Raw genomic sequence first — 8,056 nt, forward strand, 5'->3', positions numbered from 1 at the left:
AAGACCCGTTGATTAAACTGAAGGTAGTATATACTTTGGTAGAACAATTGTATATCGGCGCACAACAGGCTCTGGCTGCCATCTCTCCTGCTAATAAAGGTCCCAACCGACTCAGCGATGTCCTGAAGAAGCTGTCTATCCTTCCTGCCAGATTCCAAGAAGTAAAACGCTCCTGCGCGCGAGCCAGAGCTTTGACTTCCCTAAGCCGCTCCAAGGCTTGGGTGCCAGACCTAGACCCGGCGGACGTAGCAAGAGGCTATCCCACTGTGAAGGAGGACGGGTCTCCTTTTGATCAGGATGACTTCATGGCTTGTGTACGCGAAGTCCGGCCTCAGGCGATTAGCCTTGGAGATGACACCAATGTTGACAAGTACCAGCCAGGTTTTGATACTGAGAATAAGAAGATGGCCACTCCCTCATACAAAGTAACAGATTTGATCCCACCAATAAGAGAACATACATTTGCCCCGGAGATTGACCCGGTCGGCCTGATCGATGATGAAGCCGAATTTGTCGCCGTGAATGGCTTTGATTGGTCAAAACCCAATTTCCAGCAAACAGAAGGTGGTGAACCGGCTAGGGAGGGACAATGAGCATCTTCATGGGCTTATAAAGCCTTGTAATAACTTAGTTGTTTAAAACACCGCATGTTTGCTTATGCCATCGCGCATAAAATACTTCTATGTGAACCTGTGTTTCCTGATACCAATGTATGTGTTACTTTTAATGCTTGTCTCTGCAATGTCTTGAACTCTGTTGCCTGTACACACAAAGAAAAGAATGGCTTGCCGGCTTAAAACCAAAGCGGTTTGAAAACACCCAGTTTATAGCCCATACGTTTGCCACGATAGGAAATAGAGACAGATATAAATAAAGGACAAGAACTGAAGCTAACTCTGTAGTTAACGCAGCAGGTAAGTGCGTACAAGTAGTAACCATACCTTGTCCCCTTGGATCCTTCAGCAGGTAAGTGCGTACAAGTAGTAACCATACCTTGTCCCCTTGGATCCTTAGTTCTTCGGTTTAAATAACCCGGGTGATGAATTTTGATAAGTCCTTTATAAGAAATCAATGACTGCTATACCTTGATAGGTTGCACCTTTTGATCCGTAAACCACCGGCGTGATCGACCTGGGCGGATGTGTTGTCAAATAGTTGAGCCGGTGGGGGAAACCAGGCTAATTGTTTACAATATGTAAAACAACAAAAACTAAAAGACAAGTAACAGATAATAAGCATGATTTAATCTTGTATTCAAAAGGTGGGGGTTTCTGATTCGAATACGGTCAGTAAACCGGACCAAAGGGGTTAAGCTAAGGTTCGAATACAACCATATAGCCCCCAGTGGCTTTGGCGTTGCGCCGATCAAGAGGGTACCGACAGCTATGTTCTCTTTCGTTCGAATACGACCTATGTTTGAACAGGAAGCCCCCAAATGACCTTGAGAGGTTTTTAACGACCCTGATTCGAATACGATCCAAGTCGGACTCAAGAGGGGTTAATTATGATTCGGATACGATCAAGAAGCCCCCAAGTGAGTTTGGCCTTGAGCCGATCAAGAGGGTTATGACAGCTATGTTCTCTTTGGTTCGAATACGACCTATGTTTGAACAGGAAGCCCCCAAGTGACCATGAGATTACAGCTTTGATTCGGATACAATCATAAGCCGGACAAAAAAGGGTAAACTTGATTCAAATATGATCGGCTCCTTAATAGTTTTTGAAAATGATAAAAGACGTATAATATTTGAAAAGAAAAGAGACCGATGGTCTTACTTTATTGCTTATCTTGATATATACAATGTGAATGTATGTACATGATGAGAGCCGGTGGCTCAGGTGTAGTATGGCCGAAGTTGAGCAATGTTCCATGGCCGGCGGGTCTCCTCCTACGACTTACGTGAGTCTGCATGCTCTCGAATGTCAATGAGGTAATATGACCCATTGTTTAAATTCTTACTGACCACAAAGGGTCCTTCCCAAGGCGGGAATAACTTGTGTGCATCTGAGAGATCCTGGATGAGCCGGAGCACCAAGTCGCCTTCCTGAAATGTCCTGGACTTAACCTGGCGGTTGTGATAACGACGCAGGTCCTGTTGATAAATTGCTGACCTGCCTGCTGCTAAGTCTCTTTCTTCATCCAACAAGTCAAGTGCATCCTGTCTGGCTTGTTCACTATTAGCTTCAACATAAGCCGCCACACGGGGCGAGTCATGATGGATGTCACTAGGCAATACTGCTTCTGCTCCATAATCCATGAAGAAAGGTGTGTAACCCATAGACCTATTGGGCGTAGTGTTGATACTCCATAACACCAAGGTAATTCCTCTACCCAACAACCCGGTATTCGCTATAAAGGAACCATAAGCTGGGGTTTGAGCCCTTTCAAAATTTCCTGATTGGCTCTCTCAGCTTGACCGTTGGATTGAGGATGAGCTACGGAAGAAACATCAAGCCGGATGTGTTCTCATTGACAAAACTCTTCCATAGCCCCTGGGACAGATTAGTGCCATTGTCAGTGATAATACTGTGTGGAAAACCGAAATGGAAAATCACCTTTTTCATGAACTGAACCGCCGTGGTTGCGTCACATTTACTCACAGGCTCCGCCTCAACCCACTTGGTGAATTTATCAACTGCCACCAGGAGATGTGTCTTTTTATCCTTAGACCTTTTGAAAGGTCCTACCATGTCAAGCCCCCAGACCGCAAACGGCCAAGTGATTGGAATCATCCGGAGCTCTTGAGCCGGCACATGCGCTCGTCGTGAAGAAAAGACAAGTCAATGATATTGGGTTCATTAACACATATCTCATAGATGCAACTCAGGTTAAATTTCATGCCGCAGATACCGAGGCCAACTTGCTACGATCGTTGGTAATAAATGAAAACAAAGATATAATACTCTTTCCTTACAACTTCAAGTGAGTGTTACTGTCTTGTGCGTATTCGGCTTCCCTTATATATTAGTCAAGGTTATAGTAATGTAATTTATGAGTTATGCATGTGTGTGCAGTTACCACTATATTCTCCTAGAGATTAAGCTTGAGCAGGGACTAGTAACTGTCTTAGACTCAAGACAAAAAGATCCCCAGGACTATGCGGACATGACTCAAATGCTCGAGAAGTAAGTTAAATCGATCATTATCCACCATATCAGCAACTTTGTTCATTTCCTGATATATCAAGTAATTGTTTTCTTTGTCTGGCAGGGTTTGGAAAAAATTCTCCAAAAAAGCTCCAGGACTCCCGAAGAAGCTGCAATTTAGACACCCGAAAGTAAGTACTATAGTAGCATGTTCCGCGCATCTCCTATTGATTTGGCATTCTTGCTTATCAGTTTGATTGACCTCTATTTCTTGTAAAGTGGTTGTGGCAGGAACAAGGGAATGATTTCTGTGGATACTACGTTTGCGAGTCCATCCGCCACACGGCCTGTGAGCGTGGCTATGCTGACGAACAATATGAAGTACGTAAACAACAACATTCACAATTTTATTTTATTACCATCATTTGTGTTGAGTTTCATTCATTCATATATATATGTATTGACCCCCTTCTTCAAATTAGATGTTTCGGAAGCGGGATGAACTCCTTGTTGGGGAACGCAGTAATTTCAAAAAAAATTCCTACGCACACGCAAGATCATGGTGATGCATAGCAACGAGAGGGGATATTATGATCTACGTACCCTTGTAGATCGCAACGGAAGCGTTGACACAACGTAGAGGAAGTAGTCGTACGTCTTCTTCCCGATCCGACTGATCCAAGCACCGTTACTCCGGCACCTCCGAGTTCTTAGCACACGTACAGCTCGATGACGCTCCCCGGGCTCCGATCCAACAAAGCTTCGGGGATGAGTTCCGTCAGCACAACGGCGTGGTGACGATGATGATGTTCCACCGACGCAGGGCTTTGCCTAAGCACTACAACGATATGACCGAGGTGGAATATGGTGGCAGGGGGCACCGCACACGGCTAAGGAACGATCACGAGGATCAACTTGTGTGTTCTAGGGTGCCCCCTGCCTCCGTATATAAAGGATCCAAGGGGGGTGGTGCTCCGGCCTAGAGGAGGGCGCAGGAGGAGTCCTACTCCTACCGGGAGTAGGACTCCCCTCCCCGTTCCTTGTCCAACTAGGAGAGGTGGAGGGAGAATAGGAAAGGGGGGGCGCCGCCCCTCCCTCCTTGTCCAATTCGGACTAGGGGGAGAGGGGGCGCGCGGCCTGCCCTAGCAGCCCCTTCCTCTTCTCCACATTAGGCCCATAAGGCCCATTAACCCCCCGGGGGGTTCCGGTAACCCCTCCGGTACTCCGGTTTTATCCGAAACTTCTCCGGAACCCTTCTGGTGTCCGAATATAGTCATCCAATATATCAATCTTTATGTCTCGACCATTCCGAGACTCCTCGTCATGTCCATGATCACATCCGGGACTCCGAACTAACTTCGGTACATCAAAATGCATAAACTCATAATAACTGTCATCGTAACTTTAAGCGTGCGGACCCTACGGTTCGAGAACAATGTAGACATGACCGAGACACGTCTCCTGTCAATAACCAATACCGGGACCTGGATGCCCATATTGGCTCCTACATATTCTACGAAGATCTTTATCGGTCAGACCGCATAACAACATACGTTGTTCCTTTTGTCATCGGTATGTTACTTGCCCGAGATTTGATCGTCGGTATCCAATACCTAGTTCAATCTCGTTACCGGCAAGTCTCTTTACTCGTTCCGTAATACATCATCTCACAATTAACATATTAGTTGTAATGCTTGCAAGGCTTATGTGATGTGCATTACCGAGAGGGCCCAGAGATACCTCTCCGACAATCGGAGTGACAAATCCTAATCTCGAAATACACCAACCCAACATGTACCTTTGGAGACACCTGTAATGCTCCTTTATAATGACCCAGTTACGTTGTGACGTTTGGTAGCACCCAAAGTGTTCCTCCGGCAAACGGGAGTTGCATAATCTCATAGTCATAGGAACATGTATAAGTCATGAAGAAAGCAATAGCAACATACTAAACGATCGGGTGCTAAGCTAATGGAATGGGTCATGTCAATCAGATCATTCAACTAATGATGTGACCTCGTTAATCAAATAACAACTCTTTGTTCATGGTTAGGAAACATAACCATCTTTGATTAACGAGCTAGTCAAGTAGAGGCATACTAGTGACACTCTGTTTGTCTATGTATTCACACATGCATTATGTTTCCAGTTAATACAATTCTAGCATGAATAATAAACATTTATCATGATATAAGGAAATAAATACTAACTTTATTATTGCCTCTATGGCATATTTCCTTCAGTCTCCCACTTGCACTAGAGTCAATAATCTAGATTACACAGTAATGATTCTAACACCCATGGAGCCTTGGTGCTGATCATGTTTTTCTCGTGGAAGAGGCTTAGTCAACGGGTCTGCCACATTCAGATCCATATGTATCTTGCAAATCTCTATGTCTCCCACCTGGACTAGATCCCGGATGGAATTGAAGCGTCTCTTGATGTGCTTGGTTCTCTTGTGAAATCTGGATTCCTTTGCCAAGGCAATTGCACCAGTATTGTCACAAAAGATTTTCATTGGACCCGATGCACTAGGTATGACACCTAGATCGGATATGAACTCCTTCATCCAGACTCCTTCATTTGCTGCTTCCGAAGCAGCTATGTACTCCGCTTCACATGTAGATCCCGCTACGACGCTTTGTTTAGAACTGAACCAACTGACAGCTCCACCGTTTAATGTAAACACGTATCCGGTTTGCGATTTAGAATCGTCCGGATCAGTGTCAAAGCTTGCATCAACGTAACCTTTTATGATGAGCTCTTTGTCACCTCCATATATGAGAAACATATCCTTAGTCCTTTTCAGGTATTTCAGGATGTTCTTGACCGCTGTCCAGTGATCCACTCCTAGATTACTTTGGTACCTCCCTGCTAAACTTATGGCAAGGCACACATTAGGCCTGGTACACAGCATTGCATACATGATAGAGCCTATGGCTGAAGCATAGGGAACATCTTTCATTTTCTCTCTATCTTCTGCAGTGGTCGGGCATTGAGTCTGACTCAACTTCACACCTTGTAATACAGGCAAGAACCCTTTCTTTGCTTGATCCATTTTGAACTTTTTCAAAATCTTGTCAAGGTATGTGCTTTGTGAAAGTCCAATTAAGCGTCTTGATCTATCTCTATAGATCTTTATGCCTAATATGTAAGCAGCTTCACCGAGGTCTTTCATTGAAAAACTTTTATTCAAGTATCCCTTTATGCTATCCAGAAATTCTATATCATTTCCAATTAGTAATATGTCATCCACATATAATATCAGAAATGCTACAGAGCTCCCACTCACTTTCTTGTAAATACAGGCTTCTCCAAAAGTCTGTATAAACCCAAATTCTTTGATCACACTATCAAAGTGTTTATTCCAACTCCGAGAGGCTTGCACCAGTCCATAAATGGATCGCTGGAGCTTGCACACTTTGTTACCTCCCTTTGGATCGACAAAACCTTCTGGTTGCATCATATACAACTCTTCTTCCAGAAATCCATTCAGGAATGCAGTTTTCACATCCATCTGCCAAATTTCATAATTATAAAATGCGGCAATTGCTAACATGATTCGGACAGACTTAAGCATCGCTACGGGTGAGAGGTCTCATCGTAGTCAATCCCTTGAACTTGCCAAAAACCTTTCGCGACAAGTCGAGCTTTGTAGACAGTAATATTACCGTCAGCGTCAGTCTTCTTCTTGAAGATCCATCTATTCTCAATTGCTTGCCGATCAACGGGCAAGTCAACCAAAGTCCATACTTTGTTCTCATACATGGATCCCATCTCAAATTTCATGGCTTCAAGCCATTTTGCGGAATCTGGGCTTACCGTCGCTTCTTCATAGTTCGTAGGTTCATCATGATCTAGTAGCATGACTTCCAGAATAGGATTACCGTACCACTCTGGTGCGGATCTCACTCTGGTTGATCTACGAGGTTCAGTAGTATCTTGATCTAAAGTTTCATGATCATCATCATTAGCTTCCTCTCTAATTGGTGTAGGTGTCACTGAAACAGTTTTCTATGATGCACTACTTTCCAATAAGGGAGTAGGTACAGTTACCTCGTCAAGTTCTACTTTCCTCCCACTCACTTCTTTCGAGAGAAACTCCTTCTCCAGAAAGTTTCCGAATTTAGCAACAAAAGTCCTGCCTTCAGATCTGTGATAGAAGGTGTATCCAATAGTTTCCTTTGTATATCCTATGAAGACACATTTCTCCGATTTGGGTTCGAGTTGAAGCTTTTTCACATAAGTATCACAGCCCCAAACTTTCAGAAACGACAACTTTGGTTTCTTGCCAAACCACAGTTCATAAGGCGTCGTCTAAACGGATTTTGATGGTGCCCTATTTAACGTGAATGCGGCCGTCTCTAGAGCGTATCCCCAAAACGATAGCGGTAAATCAGTAAGAGACATCATAGATCGCACCATATCTAGTAAAGTATGATTACGACGTTCGGACACACCATTACGCTGTGGTGTTCCGGGTGGCGTGAGCTGTGAAACTATTCCGCATTGTTTCAAATGTACACCAAACTCGTAACTCAAATATTCTCCTCCACAATCAGATCGTAGAAACTTTATTTTCTTGTTACGATGATTTTCCACTTCACTCTGAAATTCTTTGAACTTTTCAAATGTTTCAGACTTATGTTTCATTAAGTAGATATACCCGTATCTGCTTAAATCATCTGTGAAGGTGAGAAAATAACGATATCCGCCACAAGCTTCAATATTCATCGGACCTCATACATCTGTATGTATAATTTCCAACAAATCTGTTGCTCTCTCCATAGTACCGGAGAACGGTGTTTTAGTCATCTTGCCCATGAGGCACGGTTCGCAAGTACCAAGCGATTCATAATCAAGTGGTTCCAAAAGCCCATCAGTATGGAGTTTCTTCATGCGCTTTACACCGATATGACCTAAACGGCAGTGCCACAAATAAGTTGCACTATCATTATCAACTCTGCAT

This window comes from Triticum urartu, chromosome 7A (genome assembly GCF_056163025.1).
Source record: "Triticum urartu cultivar PI428250 chromosome 7A, HENAU_Tu73, whole genome shotgun sequence".
Classification (NCBI taxonomy): Eukaryota; Viridiplantae; Streptophyta; class Magnoliopsida; order Poales; family Poaceae; genus Triticum; species Triticum urartu.